Here is a 17,037-nt window from a genome sequence, read left to right as displayed (position 1 = left end):
GGAATGCTTTCACTCTCAGGGCACCCGAGCCGGGGGTTGGAGAAGCAGCCAAAGCTGTGCCCAGCCCGGTGCCAAGGAAAGGAGGCAGCATGCCCCTGGCCCTGCAGAGGGGTGCCCGCCTTGGACCCTGCACCACGGGGCTTGGCAAATATCAAACACTGAAACAATTAGACTTTTTAAAAAATTTGCTGACACAGGAGAGCTACACCTTCTGTTCTCTCCTCCAGATAGGCCTCTGTCCCCCTGAGGAGGAGGGAAGTGTCTGGGTCTAAGACACCCTGGGGATCTGTCTTCAGACTCCTGCTCCCGGAAGCTGGGCTTTCCAGCTCTGCGTCCCTTGGCCCTTGGTTTCCAACCTCAGTTTCCCCACATGAAACATGGATCTCCTGCCTGCCTCTGGCCTCGCGGGCGATTTGCAAGGACTCGGTAAGGTCTCTGTAGCGCAAGTGTCAGTCATTACCTCGGACACCGGCTCTGTGCTAACTTGCTTTGGGATCAGGAATTGGGATCAGTGCGGGGCGATCCCCTGATAGCACTGTCTCTCTCCACCCCACTAGTCAAATGAGATTCAAATAGTCCATTTGAATGGCCCTGTGATGACCCTGTAAACGTCAGGTAACCAGACGGTCTCTCTCATTCCTATCTCCTCAACCTATTCCCTCTCTAATCTCTCCATCTCAGTTTCTTCTCTATTCAAATTAGTTATTTGAATGACTAGAAGCCAGCGCTTTCTTTCTAGGCTCCATGGCCCAGAACTTGCTGGGGAATTCTCCTCCGGGGTGTTGTTGATTGAGAGATGCGGGGGTTCCGCTGTGCACTGGCCACCTAGACACCTGCCAGCTCAGCCTGGTGGGCCCACGGGTCCTCACAAAGCATCTGCGTCCTCCCCTGCCTGAAGTGATAAGAGAAGGACTAGAGGCAGGTGAGCATCCTTCGGCCTTCTAGACAGGCGAATCCCTTCTGTCTTTGGTCAAAGATGGCACTTAGCCAGGATGTTGATGGATCGGTAACATGGAGAACAGACAGCGACATTAATAATATTGATTGCTCCTGAGCAGAGAGATGGCCCTCAGAGCTTCCCCAGCTGCCCTGCCACTGCACACCTCTCCCTGTTGGAACCTTTCTGGTCTTCCTGCACCTGACATCTGCTCATGGCTCAACCCACGGTGGCAACCAGGAGGTGGTGACAGCTCTATGGCTCCTTGGATTTGGGTTGAGGTCTCAGAGTCCCCCAATTTGGGCAAGTGCTTCCCGCTCTCCAAGCCTCCATTTCCACATCTGTCTAGTGGGCACCCCCTCTCCCTGCTCCCCCAATCTAGGATCGATGGGGCTGGATGAGATCATTTGCAGTGGTGAGAGCTTAGAACTCTGTAGATGCAGACCTCACCCCCTGCCAAGTCTCTGGGGTTTCTTGAATGTTATTGTTTTGTAATCAACAAATCTCTGACTCATCAAGTGAGGGTACAGGAAGTACTTTCGATTTGGCTACCAATGGCACTCTCGGGCACTCTAACCCACACAGGGGCACGTGAACAAGGACAACTTTTGCTACAATAATTGCCTTTCTCGGGGGAACCTGAAGAACCCTATAAAATTCATACACATCAGTAGGGGAGAGGCGGGAGGAACTATGGCACACTCAGAGTATTAGACTAAGAGGCATGAACAATAATAATCTTTTTCTCTTCCCACTGATCTGGGGAGATGGCCATGATGCATTCAGAGAAGAATGTCTACAGAAAAATGTGTGTAGTGTGATTTTTGTAAAAAGCAGACTACCTTCCTTTTCCCTCTACTCTATGGGAAGACATATAAGTTGTTCTGAACCTACTAAGAGATATGGGAAGACCCACACCTGCGGCCAGCATTGCTTACCTACAGGTGGCGCACAGAAGGGAGATGCCAGGGGAGGAAGGAGATTTAAGAGTCTGTTACATTTATTTCTATTCACCTCTGAATTGCTTGCCTTTTTCCAAACATATTTGTCATTTCTTTTTGAAATGAAATGATAGTGTTAGAAGGCCACTGCACTCAGGAAGCCCACAGTTAATGAAATGAGGAGATGCATGAAGTCTAATAATCCTACCACTTCACTCCTTTGAAAGAAGAAATGTTTCCCAATTTTAGATTCTCTATCCATATGCAAATGCCCCCGGTGGGGGCTGATAAAGCTGACCCTGGAGCTTGTCAGCCTCCGGCCAAGATCAAAACTCAAAACAAGTGTGTGTGTGTGTGTGTGTGTGTGTTTGGAGGGAGGAGGTGAGAAAAGTGTCATCTGTCAGATGCCTTCTGTGTCTAGAACAGCCATGGGCAAACTACGGCGGCCCGTTTGAAATGAATAAAACTAAAAAAAAAAAAAAAGACCGTACCCTTTTATGTAATGATGTTTACTTTGAATTTATATTAGTTCACACAAACACTCCATCCATGCTTTTGTTCCGGCCCTCCGGTCCAGTTTAAGAACCCATTGTGGCCCTCGAGTCAAAAAGTCTGCCCACCCCTGGTCTAGAAGCAGGCCAGGTGTCCACACACCCCCTGGTTTACCGAATGCAGACACATCCTGCGGGGTAGCCATCAGCCTCAGTTTATGAACAAGGAAACTAAGGCTTAAAGGGTTTGTGATGTGTATGCAAACACAGGCTGAGTCCAAGGCCAAGGCCCCAGTGCTCAGAAACGTCTGCTTTAAAACATTACTAGTGATGAGAGTAGAAGTACACTCATGGAGCCCTAGCTCCATTTGACAGATGAGGAAACTGAGCTGCCATGGGGGACTGTGGAAGGACACAAACTCAGCAAGTGGAGAGAAGAAACCTGAACCCAGCAGTATGACTGCGGAGCCTGCCCCTTCGACCCCAGAGGCACCCAGTAAGTCATCGCAGCAGGCCTGGCCCTAGAACCCCCCGTCCATCACTCTTCCCACTGTGCTAGGCTGGTGCCTCTCACAGACGCGAACCCAGGTGGAGGGGGGCTGGGAGGGTTGCCTCGCTCTGGTTTCACCCTGGCTTGCTGGACAGGTTCTAGTGGGGCTTCCAGGGGTAACTGTGGCCTTCTCAGGGTCAGCTCAGAGCGTCTGGCTCCAACATTGTCTTGGACTTCCTGCTGCCGGGACCAGCCGCTTGCTGCCCGGGCCTTGGTGCCTGGCCCACGGCGGCCGGGCAGCTCCCCAGGGCTTTGCCAGGAGGCAATCCTCATTTATCTAAGGCCGCGTGTGCCAGATCCACCCATTTTCTTCCCACTGGACCTATTTGCGCCATTTCTGCCAACCACCCCACACATTATCTATTCACTAATTAAATTTAAATCATCCTACTGTTTAAACTAAAAAAGAAAAAACCCACAACCCCCCCTCCAAAAAAAACCAAAACAAAAAATAAACTTTATTTATTTTTTTTGTTGTTAATCCTCACCCGATGATATTTTTCCATTGATTTTTAGAGAGAGTCGAAGGGATGGAGAGAGACACAGAGAGAGAGAGAGAAACATCAGTGTGAGAGACACACATCGATTGGTTGCCTCCCACCTGACCAGGGCGGGGGATCCAGTCTGCAACCGAGGTACATGCCCTTGACCGGAATCGCAGACACTCTATCCACTGAACCAAACCGGCTGGGGCTAAACTCTATTGTTAAGAGGGAACCTCTCATTGCTCTAAGTGGGAAAGCAGCCTGGCTTACCATAGGCTGAAGGATCCTATAAAACCAAGGGGACAAAAACAGAACCAAGCCATCCGATCCCAGAGACACCCACCTCGGGAAAGCGCCTGCCCTCTGCTTGTTTAAACGAGACCATGAGCTGGAGAGGCGATCAAGACCCACCAGCCCCTACGGACACGTTCTCCTTGACCCACCCAAGGGCCTGAGAGGGAACCACCCACGTGACACCACCCATGTGCCTGCCATGCTCTGGGCCTCAGGGAAAGGCTCTTGGCCAGAGGCCATCTTGCGCCCTGATGGCCAGGTGGCACCCAATCCCTCAGACCACCCGGGGCCCTTGGCCAGCTCCTGGGGCTCCTTTGAAGTCTCCCCAGGAAAAGGTTGGTCCCAAGGGGGCAACATTACCTTTAATGGTCATACAGAGCCTGAGAAGGGGCGTGGAATTAGGAGAGACAAATGCTGTATCTTTTCTGTCATCTAATTATCTTTCTAATATCAAGAAACTATTTATAGATTAGTAATAATAATAGTAATGATAATGAAGAATTTTTTGAGACTGTCTGGCATCCCAGTGGACTGTGCACCTGGGGACTGTGACCTGCCGGGGCTGTGGGAGGCACCTCTCAGGTGAGCAGGTGTGAGTAGTGGCTGCTGCTCTTCCATGTGACAGGGCTGGTCTCATTCAGCAGCATGAGCCTGGTGGGGGATCAGGGCGGGGGGGTGGGGGAGGGCACGGGTGCGGAGAGCAGGGTATGGCTGGGGTTCCAGTCCTCCCAGAGCTAGGGAGGCAGTGCAGCTCATCCTAGATGTCTAATCCAGGCTGGGCACCTGCCAAGGGGGCGACCTTTGGAAGTTACTCGGCCCTCTGGGCTTTCTTGAGCATAGACAATCTGAAGAGTTGGTGTGAAGCTTACAAGAGAGGCCGCCATGGGGCCCTGGTCCACACTGTGACTTTAGCGACTTGGCAGTCAGTGGCCTGTGCGAGGCTGGGCACCCCACATTCCCTCCCTGGACCTCAGTCCCCCAGAGCAAATCTGGGACTAGCCAATCCGAGGTCCCCAGCTCGGTGCTCTGGCCAAGCCCGTCTGCAGACACGGTTCTGGAGGCTCCACAGGGTTTTCTGATCAGCTGCCAACATGTGAAAACCAGGTGGCCACACAGAAACTGGGTCTCGCACATCTCCTGAGACAGGCAGAGCTGGCCGCATTGGGCCCACGTGGTACGTTTGCCGAGCGCTGGGCAGGGCTGTCTCCTGAGTCAGGACCACCTACACAGGCTTCTTAGCCATTAAGTTATTGGGTTTTTAATATTCCTAACAGCTGCATTTTAGAGATGAGGAAACGGAGGTATGCAGAGGTTAAGCAGCTGGCTCTATGTTACAGGAGAATGAATGAGAGAGCTCCCTCTCAGGCAGGGAGCCAGGGGCCGTACCAGATGCTGGGGGCGAGGGGGGGGGGCAGGTGTGGCAGTGTGACAGCCAGGGTTCCCTCTGCAAGGCTCTCTTACTCCTTGCTTTGCTGGGGAAGCAAGGGTTAACCCTGCCCTGCTCATCTTGCCTGGCCAGAGGCTGCCAGGAGGGAGCAAGCCGGAGCCACTGGAGGTGGACAAAACCAAGCGCCCCTCCAAAGATAACGGGTGCTGACCCTGACAGCAGTCCGGACCCCAGCTGGCCCCGGGCGGGCGGAGCCTGGGTGCAGGGGAGCCCTGCACTCCTCTCTGTTTATGCTCAGCAGGGTGCATACCTGCCTCCCCAGTGGCTCCAGCCCTTCTGTTTACCCTGCAAACAGCCAGCTGCCCCGCACCATCACTTAGAGGCCAGGGGGCGGCTGCCTGGGGCACTGGGCGGCCCAGGCCTGTTTTGAGCTGTCCTGGGACCTGCGCCTGCACGTGCCAAGAGCCCATTTGCTTAGGAATTAATGGGCACCCACACCCCTGCTAGATGCAGGCACGAGCCAGGGAGGCAGCCAGGGAGGCAGCCAGGGAAGGTGGAGGGGAGGCAGCCAGGGAAGGCGGAGGGGAGGGGGTGTGAGGTTGCTGCTGGGCTCAGCCTGACTCAACTCCTCATGGGTCCTGTGACCTTGAGCCACTGGAGCCTGGGGCCTCAGTTTCCCCAGAACTCCAGAAAGTAGCAAAGTCATGGTCTTGGGAGATCCCGGGCATGCCCCTACAGTGGGCATGGCTGGGGGATAGTGACAGCCACATTTAACTGTTACGGGAGAGTTAGAGGATTCAGCTCCAGGCATTCAACTTTGAAAGCTGCTCACTGATGTATAACCTGCTTTTGGAAAAGTGTACAAATTGTAAACGTTTCCCCGGAAGAGTTGCCACACAGTGAACATACCCATGCAATCAGCACCCGGATCAAGAAGCAGAGAACTCCCTGCAATTCCAGAAAATTCCCTCACCACCCTCATCACATCTGCAGGTGGTGTGAGACAGGAGATCCTCATTTTATAAATCAGCGGTTCTCAACCTGTGGGTCGCCAAGCTGTGGGTCGCGACCCCTTTGGGGTTCGAACGACCTTTTCACAGGGGTCGCCTAAGACCATCGGAAAACACATACATAATTACTTATTGTTTTTGTGATTAGTCACTATGCTTTGATTATGTTCAATTTGTAACAATGAAAATACATCCTGCCTATCAGATATTTACATTACGATGCATAACAGTAGCAAAATTACAGCTATGAAGTAGCAACGAAAATAATTTTATGGTTGGGGGTCACCACAACAAGAGGCACTGCATTAAAGGGTCGCGGCATTAGGAAGGTTGAGAACCACTGTTATAAATGAAGGAACAAGGGCTCAGTGGTTGATCACACCAGCTGGTGACAGCTCACATTGGAACCCAGGCCCTTCATCTCCGGAGCCCACACATGAACCACTGTGCTGGGAAAAGGGATGGGCACGGGCTGAGGGCCAGATCGGTCCTGTAACCTACCATCCTTGTCTTCCAGGCACTTCCCATCCTGGGATGCCAAGGTAGCAAGTCAACCACTGCCTGAAGGTGTAAATGTGTCATTTCTCATCTGCCCCCTCCCACCCCCAGGGCCATAGGCACAGAGACTGTATCTTGTTTGTCATGCAAAGCCCTGCCTTGTGCCTGGTAGACAGTAGGTGCTCAATCAATATGTGTCCAGTGACTGACAAATGCAGGAAGGAAGGAGGGAATGAATGGAAAGAGAGGGAGCGAGGGAGGAGGGTGGGAGAAAGGCCCAAATTCTGGGCTTTTCTGTCTTGCCAGCCTCCCCCTGCTTCTCTCTTCACCAGATCAGAACATTTGCTGGTTAAGAGAGAGCCAAGAGAGTCAAGCTCACCTCTCCTGGCCCCTGGACCCAGCCCCACTCACCTCCCAGATGACTCTCCCCACCCCACCCCCACCCTCTTCCTGCCCTTCCCTTATTGCACTCGGAGCTTCCACAACCCTGGCCTTTGCTCACTGCGCTTCTGCCCAGAGGCGCCTTCCCTTGGTCAACCCACCCAGCAGGAAGGTCTACTCACTGACCCTCTGGGACTCAGTTTAAGGGTCAGGCCCTGTCTCCTTGGCGATTTCCTTTCCCCAGAGGGAGAGAGCCTGGCTCCAGCATGTTCTTCCTCCAGTGCGTTCAACCAGGCTCCACAGTCATTCACACCTAGTGAGTCCCAGGGAGCCCAATAGCTGTTGGCAGGGAAACCCCCAGCACCTGCCCCACGGGCACAGGTGAATCTATTACCCGCCAGCCGTAGTGCCCTGCGGCTGCCTCCCATGCAGGATGTGGATGGATGCCCCAGCAGTGACCAACCAGCCTCTCCCCTTCCTCCTCCTCCTGGACGGCACTTCATCCAGGTCCCTCTCCTGTGTGAGGGCGGCGGGCGTAAGCACGGGAACCCTGTTGCCTTGTGCACACACAACATGCCAGGTTCTGTGCCGAGCGCCTCATCTTCTGTTTCCTTTGTCCCCAGGACAATTCCCATTCTACAGATGAGGAGGTTGAGGCTCAGAGAGATGCAGGGCCTTGCGCAAGGTCACACAGATGGTACGGGGAAAAGCTGGAGTTGAAGCCCAGTTCCCTTTGACTCTACACTTGCCTCCTAGAAGCTGTTAGTAAACTGCCCCCACTGAAAGGCTCTGGGGCTCCAATTCTACCGCCTGCTGGGAGCCTTCATCGGATTCTGTCAGCATCTTCCTGGCTTAAGGCCAAGCAGGAAATGGCCCCCTTTTCTCATCTGGCCTGGCCTCAGCTGACCCCACGTCTAAGTCGGTCTCCTGGCTGGCTCCTTTGCTCCTACTAGTTAGTTAGTTAGTTAGTGTGTGTGTGTGTGTGTGTGTGTGTGTTGGGGGGAGGGGAGAGCACCTCCTTCAGGTGGCTCAGCCCCACAGCTACTCCAAACCCCTTGCCCTGCCCCCACCGTCCTCTGAAGGCGCGTGGACAATCAGACCCGATCTGAGAATTGCCCACGTGGAAAATCCAGGGGAACAAAGTCTGTTCGCTCTGGACAGGGGCAGCTGTCACTGTCCCCAGCCCCGAGTTCTGCTGGCTGCCCTCTCCCTCGGGCAGGAGAAGGAGGGAGCAGGGTGCCCTGTGGGCTCACACGGACTGCCCATGCTGGCCCCAGCAGCCCCTCTGCTAGAACAAACCTGTTCCCCACGCTGGCAAGAGCATCCACTGGGCAGAGTGAGCCTGTGGCTGCCAAAGAGACCCAGTGTCACTTTCTGTGCGTTTCCGCCCAAATAAAGGCCATCAGATGCCCCAGGTCTCCAGGTCCAGGCTCCTTGGGCAGTGACCTCCTGCTTGAAGGAGTCCCTGTGAGAAAGTTCTGGCTCCGGGGAGAGCTGTCAGTCACAGCTCCCTCTCGTCCATCTGCCTCCCATGTCCCCTCTGGATGTGAAACCCCTCAGAAGGTGGACATAGAGTCCTCCCTGAGGCAGGAAGCTGGGCCACCCACAGACACTTCTGGAGCGCCTGCCATGGGCTCAGGCTGCCCTCCCCAGCTCGGAGCCCGACACACACCTCGGCCACAATCCAGCCACCTGTCTGTTTGCTCACAGTTCACTCAACAAGCATGTGCTGGGTGCCACGTGGAGGACCAGGGTGTGAGAGGTCCTGCCTGTGCAGAGCTCACATGTGGTGGAAGAGAGACAGGTCACCCGTGATCACAGTGTAGGAGCCATGTGCCTGGGTGGGCTCCATCCATGGCTCTGGCCAGGGCCCTCCGTTTAAGGGGCTTTGCCATCTACCAGCTCCTGCAGGAGCAGAGGGTGCTCTCAGGGAACACCCCAGGCAGGGAGGGATCAGATTTGTGTTTTCAGAAGATCATCGTGGACTGGAGAGCATGAGATCGCTGGCAGACATGGGCTGGGAGGCCGACCCACAGGTGGGCGGATGGCAGCCTGAACCTAGGCAGCCTAGGAGGGAGGGAATGGAGAGGAGGGAGAAGGGAATGGATGGGGATGGACTGGAACACTCATTGGGAGGCAGTGCCAATAGGACTGGTGAGAGATAAGATGGGGTGGTGAGGGGAGGGAGGGCCAAGGGTGATGCCCACGTTTCTGCGTTGGACTATTAAGTGGATGTTGGGGGTCATTGCTAGTGAGCAAAAAAATGCTGAGAGTGAGAGCTGACCCACCAGCTCACTCCCAAGTCAGTGGAACTGGAACAGCGCTCAGACTTCCCGTCAAGGCACTCCTGTCCCCGGAGACCATGGCCTTGGAGTGCCCGTGGGGAGGGGACTGCCATTGGCTTAGGAGAGCAGAAAGGTGCTGTCCCCTCAGAGTGGTGATTCTCAAACCCAGGGACATTTGTCAGTACCTGGAGACATTTTAGGTTGTCACACGTTGGGAGAGGGGTGAGGTGCTCCTGGCATCTAGTGGGTAGAGGCAAGGATGCTGCTAAAGGTGCACCCTATAACACCCAGGGCAGCCCCCACAACAAAGAACAATCTGGCCCAAATTCCAATAGCGTTGAGGTCGGTACACCCCGCCTCAGAGAAGCCGAATCCTGAAGTTCAGTCACAGTGGCTATGGAGTCAGAAGCTCAGGTTCAAATCTCAGCTCCGCTACCTAGCACTTGTCCAGTCCTGGGCAAGTTACTTAGGTGCTCTGTGCCTCACATTCAAGGAGCTAACGCTTGTCAAGCATTGAGCGCGGTGCCTACTGTATAGGAGATAAGCATCGAGTAAAAGGTGAGCTGTCTCGCCCTGACCGGTTTGGCTCAGTGGATAGAGCGTCGGCCTGCAGATTGAGGGGTCCCAGGTTCGATTCCGGTCAAGGGCATATACTTTGGTTGCGGGCACATCCCCAGTAAGGAGTGTGCAGGAGGCAGCTGAATTGATGTTTCTCATCAATGTTTCTTACTCTCTATCCCTCTCCCTTCCTCTCTGTAAAAAATCAATAAAATATATATTTTTTAAAAAAAGGTGAGCTGTGTCTAAGCTTGTTCACCAATCAACTCAAACGGCCACACCCTGGGTGAGGGAGGAAGCTGACCTTCACCTGCAGCCCCTGCTCAGCCCTGGACACTGGAGGTGACACCGTTATGCCAGTTGGTTATGGCCACAGTTGCCATAATTGCAGCAAGCTGGGCACCGTGCAAAGTGTTCTACATGCATTAGCCCATGTTACCCTCAGAAACCCTGTCAAGTAGGAATTTGATTCCCATTTTATGGGTAAGAAAACTGAGACTCCTAGAGGTTATGTGCTAAGCACTAGGAATACATAGAGGAATAAGGGTTATCTGTGATCTCCAGGACCTCAATCTAGTTAGACAGGAGTAGAAATCGACACAATGACATAACAGAAAGTGTAATTTCCACTCTGCCTTGTCTGACATGCACTCAACAAGTAATCGATGAACATCTACTATGGGCCAGGCGCTGTCTCAGTTGCCTGGGTTCCTGCCCCCCGGCAGCTCACAGTCTAGTGGGCAAGACTGATTACAAGATAAGATAAGCGATGCTTATCCGCCAGCGTCCGTAGCACTTGGCATTTCCCCAGTGCCCCGTACTAGCATGCTTTGGATCACTTAACCTTGAAATTTGTCATGACAGGGTCTTATTGTTATCTTCCTTTTACAGTTTGGGGAATGAGGTTTTGAAATATTAAGGACTTTGCCCAAAGTATTACAGTTGGTTTGTGGTGGAGCCAGGTGGTGGAACCCTGGTCTTTCGGACCCCAGAGCTCAAGGTCTTAACCACTCACATGGACCCTGCCCTGTTCCAAGCACCTCCTGCTCATGCCTGGCACCTGGTTCCCACCACCTGTCTGTTTGCCCCAGAAATCCCACTGAACCTCACCCTTGGGAAGTAATAAGCTTGCTCCACAAGTGGGAGGGAAGTCTTTCAGGGTTCCAAGCCAGCGGGATCCTAGAAGACAGTGCGATCCTGGGGGATGGAGGCATCCTGGGAGATGGAAGGATCCTGGGAGAAGGTGGGATCCTGGGAGAAGGTGGGATGCTGGGAGAAGGTGGGATGCTGGGAGATGGAGGGATCCTGGAAGATGGAGAGATGCTGGGAGGTGGCAGGATACTGTGAATGGGAGCCAGAAGCTTGTTCCTATGGAGCCTAGATGAGCAATCGACAAAGGGGGGGCTTCCTGGGGCATCACCCCAGGCCCCAGACAGCCTCCTAAGGGCACTTCTTACTCACAAGACAGGATCTCCATGCAAGGACGTAACCAGGAAAATACAGGCTCCCCCTGTACTCCGAGAGAGGCTGTGGGCAGGTGTGTATCAAAGGAAAAGGAAGCCTGAAAGGACATCTGGGAGAGGTGCTCCCTGCAGGAACACAGTGGGGTTTATTCGCCTGCCTTAGTTTCCTCCTCTCCCAGGGGTTTGGGCAGGGCTGGCTCTGTCCCTGAGACTCAGACACTTCAGCCCTCAGTCCACCCATTCATTCCTGACCTTGTGGGCAACCAGGAGTCCTGGATCAGCCCATCTGGAAGCTCTCCCTGGTTGTATGAGCCTATGGCTTTCTGGTTTGTCTGTTTATTTATTTCCCCCTAAAGTCAGTTTGCCTGGAGTATCCATCACTTGTAACTAAGACTCCTGACTAATACAGAGTGGGGAGAAGTCAAGTGGGCAGAGCAGAGGGAATTAGGGCCAGGGGAGGCCTCAGGTGCTGGGGAGGTGGGAGGCCTGCAGGCCTGGGCGGCGTGGAGCCAGGATTAGTGGAGGTCTGAGCAGCAGCCCCTGGTGTTTACAGCAAACAGAACAGGGGTGGCCCCCGCCTCCCCCTAGCCCTCAGTGGGGAGGGGAAGGGCTGATGGAGAACCCCCTCCTACCCCTCTGGTATATTAAACAGTGGTGAGGGGAGGCATGTGGGTCCCAGGTTTTTAGCTGCTCCTCCCTGTAAACTTGGCTTCATTCACACTTAGGTTTCCCCTTTTCCCCTACATCCCAGCAGACTCTGTTCTGAGCTCTCCCCTGCCCTCTTTCCCACTGATATTCAAAGATCTAGATCAGTGGTTCTCAACCTTCTGGCCCTTTAAATACAGTTCCTCATGTTGTGACCCAACCATAAAATTATTTTCGTTGCTACTTCATAACTGTAATGTTGCTTCTGTTATGAATCGTAATGTAAATATCTGATATGCAGGACGGTCTTAGGCGACCCCTGTGAAAGGGTCGTTCGACCGCCCACAGGTTGAGAACTGCTGATCTAGATCAAGGTTGGGGCTGGAGATCAGGATTTTATCCAACTTCCCAGGTGATTCTCAGGACCTTCCAGGTTGGAAACCGTGGTCCCAATTCAAAACTCTTAGGGATGGGAGACTGACCCAGAAGAAAGAGGCTGCTTGTCACCACACAGCAAATCACTGGCTGAGCTCATGGCTCAGGACTGTGCTCCCAGCAGGGCCTGGGTGCTGGGGGAGGAGGCTCAGGGCATGGACTGTGCTCCCAGCAGGGCCTGGGTGCTGGGGGAGGAGGCATGGACTGTCCTCCCAGCAGGGCCTGGGTGTGGGGGAGGAGGCTCAGGGCATGGACTGTCCTCCCAGCAGGGCCTGGGTGCTGGTGGAAGAGGCTCAGGGCATGGACTGTGCTCTCAGCAGGGCCTGGGTGCTGCTGGAAGAGGCTCAGGGCATGGACTGTGCTCTCAGCAGGGCCTGGGTGCTGCTGGAAGAGGCTCAGGGCATGGACTGTGCTCTCAGCAGGGCCTGGGTGCTGCTGGAAGAGGCTCAGGGCATGGACTGTGCTCTCAGCAGGGCCTGGGTGCTGCTGGAAGAGGCTCAGGGCATGGACTGTGCTCTCAGCAGGGCCTGGGTGCTGCTGGAAGAGGCTCAGGGCATGGACTGTGCTCTCAGCAGGGCCTGGGTGCTGCTGGAAGAGGCTCAGGGCATGGACTGTGCTCTCAGCAGGGCCTGGGTGCTGGGGGAGGAGGGAAAGAACACAGGCCTCCCAGGGCCTTTTTACCTTCTCGGACTTTGAGGAGCAGGTGGAGGGCTAGAGCCAGCCCTCTGTGCTATGACCTGGTACAGGTTGTGTGTTAACTAAGAGTCACCTGGCTCTGAGTGAGTCCCATTCAACAAGCGCAGGGGCCAATGACAGCCACAGAGTGATCGGCAGCTTGGCTCCCTCCTGCTTTTCAACCCTGGAGGTCAATGGGGCGACAGATGTCGCAGCCAGGTCGTCCTCACATCCCCTCCTGCTTTTCAGGTCCTAGGGAAGCCTAACCTCCAAACAAGACAGTTCCTGTGTTTGCATTTCTTGCTGCTCCAAGTATGGGCCCCGGACGAGTGGCATCCGGGGAGCGTGCAGAGAGCGGGGTCTCCATCCCTCCACACCTAAGAACCAGCGTCCCTACTTTAACCCGGGGATGAGTGTCCACACAGTGAGGTTTGAGATGCACCTCACGCCCGCAGGTGTTTCACACGTAGCATGGAAGGAGCACACAGATGGGCCTCGATTACGTATTTGGATGGTTGTGAAATATCTGGTGTCAAATGCATCTTTGCAAATCAGGTCTTGCTGGAAACCCACCAAAGGGGAGTTAGCGAGTGAAACCAAAACAGGCGCGGCAGCCAGGATAAGCAGGGAAGCCTGGCTTTCTAACGTGGCGCTTCAGAGCTTCCCTTAGGGTTGGCTTTATCGCATTAAATGCACTTGAACTGAAGCATGACTGCCCGTCCAACTTGCTCACGCCTGTTAAGGGTTGTGTCAGGGGCTGTGCTGAGCACCTTATGCCCTTGACCTTATGGGACCCTCACCTTTGAGGGGAGTGTGGCTCCTGTTCCCATTTGGCCAGGGAGAAAGAAGGAACGCACAGGCAAAGACGCCAGCTGCTGTGTGCATTTCACGCCGCCTTTTACTCCTGTGGTAACCCCTTCCCCGCCACCTCCCACCCCCCTGCTCCAACCGTGTTTTCGTACGTTCTGTAGGTCTACTTGGCACCCTCTCAGCAAATGTCAACTTTGTTTACGGTGACATTCTAATGTGGGTATGGACAGAGATTAACGAGCGTATTTGCTGTTGTGATGGCACTGCAGGCCTGTTGTTGAGATTTAAATGATGTCAACGTTGCAAAATCTGTTGTATTTTTCGTCAGAACAGTCCCTTTCTTCCCCCTCCTCCCTCTCTTCTTTCCTTCCTTCCTTCTTTCCTTTCTTCTTATTTCACAGGCACACAGCCCTAAAGTCTGCTCTGAAATGGTGCTGACGGCCTGCCTGGAGGCAAGGGACAGATCAAATCACCCTTCGGAGCCTGGGGCTGTTTCTGGAAGCCCTTGGTCCTGGTGGCTTTTCAACCAAGAATATGAGAGCTGTTGTCCCAGAGGAAAAAGGCCCGACAGTCTAAATCCAGGCAACACGGAGGTCGCAGGCCATGCTCCTGGTCCTCCCGCACTCGGGTCACAGGGGGTTCCTGTCTCCGGCTCTGCATTCTGGCCAACGGAGAGCTGGACGAATTGTCCAATGCAATCGTTGGAGGCTCATAGGACTGGAAAGTCCAGTCTGACTCAGGTGGCTAAGAGGCAGCCATGAGGAGGCCGAGGCTCACGGCGCTTAGATGACTGGTCCATAATCACATGGCGGGGTAGCTGGCAGGACCTGCCCAGCATTATAGCGGGGCCTCATGGATAACATGTGTGACGTAAGCAAACCCGGTAAAGAGCACATGTCTGTCTCCAGGGAGAGCTCTTATCCAGGGGCTCAAAATGCCCCCCAGTGTTTCTACATCTGCCAGACCTTTTTCCAATAGAAGCAGGACATAGGCATCGTCTGGGAAATTCCTCCAGTGTTGAATGGTGGCAATTCATTCAAATGCAGTCAAATGGGTCCAATGCAGTGTGGGGGTCGCCCCCCTGCCCCCCCCCCCCGTGTTCCTTCTTCTGAAGGCGAGGACGGAGTTTTGAACTGTGCTGGACAGTATCTGAAGGCTCTTGAGGGTGACAGGGATCCCCCTAACTGAAGGGTTCTCGGACCAAAGCACGCATTGTCTTTTCCTCCTCTCAAACCAATATTCGAAGACTTTGGTTGAGCAACCCTAGGTCCACCTAAGTGACATCTTTCAAATTTAGACTACACACTGGGCTTCGATCTCAATGTAAAAGGCAGAGCTTGGGGGAGAAAGATGAGCGTACGTCAGCAGGGTTGGACTGAATCTCGACAGGAAAGGATATATTCCGAGTAGTTTCCCCTCAGACCAAAGCAAAAGAGGTGAAAAATCACCATCAGAGGCAAGACGATTTCTGGAAAATGCTGAGTAGTGCAGAGTCTATAGAAACAAGCCGATCAAAGCACTTTGGAAATTAAGAGAAGACACGGAATGATGTCTTCTCTCTTTCTGCCAGAAAAATCCCTGCAAAGCTATCAGGTCAACACATTGTGGCTGGCAGGGGACCTGGGTCCGAATCTCAGCCTCCCCCCTGCTAGCCGCTGCAGTCTACGGCAGGCTGGGAGCGGCTCAGAGCTGCAGGGCTCTCGTCAATAAAACAGGAAATAAAATGCCTCGTGAGGTGGCTGTTATGAGAAAGAAGAGGCCTGAACGTAACGGCTCTCAATATCTGAGCACTTGCTCTGTGTCAGGCATCGATCATCCCACTTAACCTCATTACTTCCACATTCTCACCTCCGCATTGTCAGGACGTGTGGACGCCCCTGGTAAGTGTAATAGCGCCATTTAGATCATCGTTATCATTTTTATTACAGGAGACGTGCGCGTCACAGGGTCCAGGGCGGGAGGCAGCTCCCTGAGTCATGTTAGTGATGCCTGGGGAACCTTCCCTAACCACACAAGAATCCCAAACACTCCTGTCCCCCAAGAATCCTCCTCTAAAACATACACAGGCCTTCTTGTCCGTGTGCCCTAAGCCTTGGATGTATCAAGCAGTTTGAAATGAAAATAGATGGCCTTTTTTGTAAGAAAATTTGAAGATTTTCTTCTTCTGCCTCTATTACTACCCCTGTGACATAATGCTTGCCCAATACTGGGTATGGAATACCAGCTAAATAAACTTTGTAAAAAATAAGTTTATGGTTTTTCCCTGCAACAACAGCAATTTAAGCTTGCTATGATAAACTGGGAACTATAAGTAGGCCGGGTGAAGTAAGCTCTGAAGGGCAGAGAGTCATGCTAAGGGGTCTTTGGAAAGGAAAATGCAAATTGGAAACTGGAAGATTGGAGGGTGGCTATTTCCTTGGCCAAACCCCAGCAGGCTCCCAAGTGTACCTTCCTCATCTCAGCCCGCCCGGGGCGCAGCACAGTGCCTGGCAGGAGGAGGGAGATGCTTGGGAAAGTTGTGAGCGTGGTACTGCCAACGTCCCGTGCCCAAGGTGAGTGCAGAAATATTGGGGCTGGGCAGAGGAGCTTCTGGCTGTCAGAATGGGACATGGCAAGTCATGGGGGGAGCTAGGGATGTGAGGGACAGTCCTAGCTGGGGGCAAGGCACACCCAATGAATGTCAGGGACATGGAGTTCCATGTGCACGGCTGGGGGCAGTGAGCTCATGGCGGTGACCCTCTGGGCAGCCAAATGATGGAAGCTTTAGAGTTGTGCATTCTTTCATCTGCGCTTTCAGATCTGTATTTTAGTTAGTTTCCTGCAAAGAACTTACGTGATGCATATGATGTGACCCATTAAGAAATTAATGTATTTCCTTCTATATTGTTTCCCCCAAAGGTAAGTATTACTTGTAACCACAGCAGACAGGCTCACAGACTGGAGGTCGAAAGGGCTGAATGGAGTACTTCACATTTCATAAAGCCATGGATCGACCATGGATACCTCGTTAGGGGCAGGCGCGCCCTCTCCCTGCTCCTCACGCGTGACCTCATGGAACCAGGAGGGACAAAAACAGCCCTTTATCTTTGTCCCAGGTCCCACCACGAGCAGGTGACTGTTAGTCACCCGAGGGGCCGGTGAAATGGAGAAGGCTGCTTATCAGCGGGGCCTGGCCGATAGTATCACTGAGGC

This window comes from Myotis davidii, unplaced genomic scaffold (assembly GCF_000327345.1).
Source record: "Myotis davidii unplaced genomic scaffold, ASM32734v1 scaffold399, whole genome shotgun sequence".
NCBI lineage: Eukaryota > Metazoa > Chordata > Mammalia > Chiroptera > Vespertilionidae > Myotis > Myotis davidii.
This window is presented reverse-complemented; position numbering follows the sequence as displayed.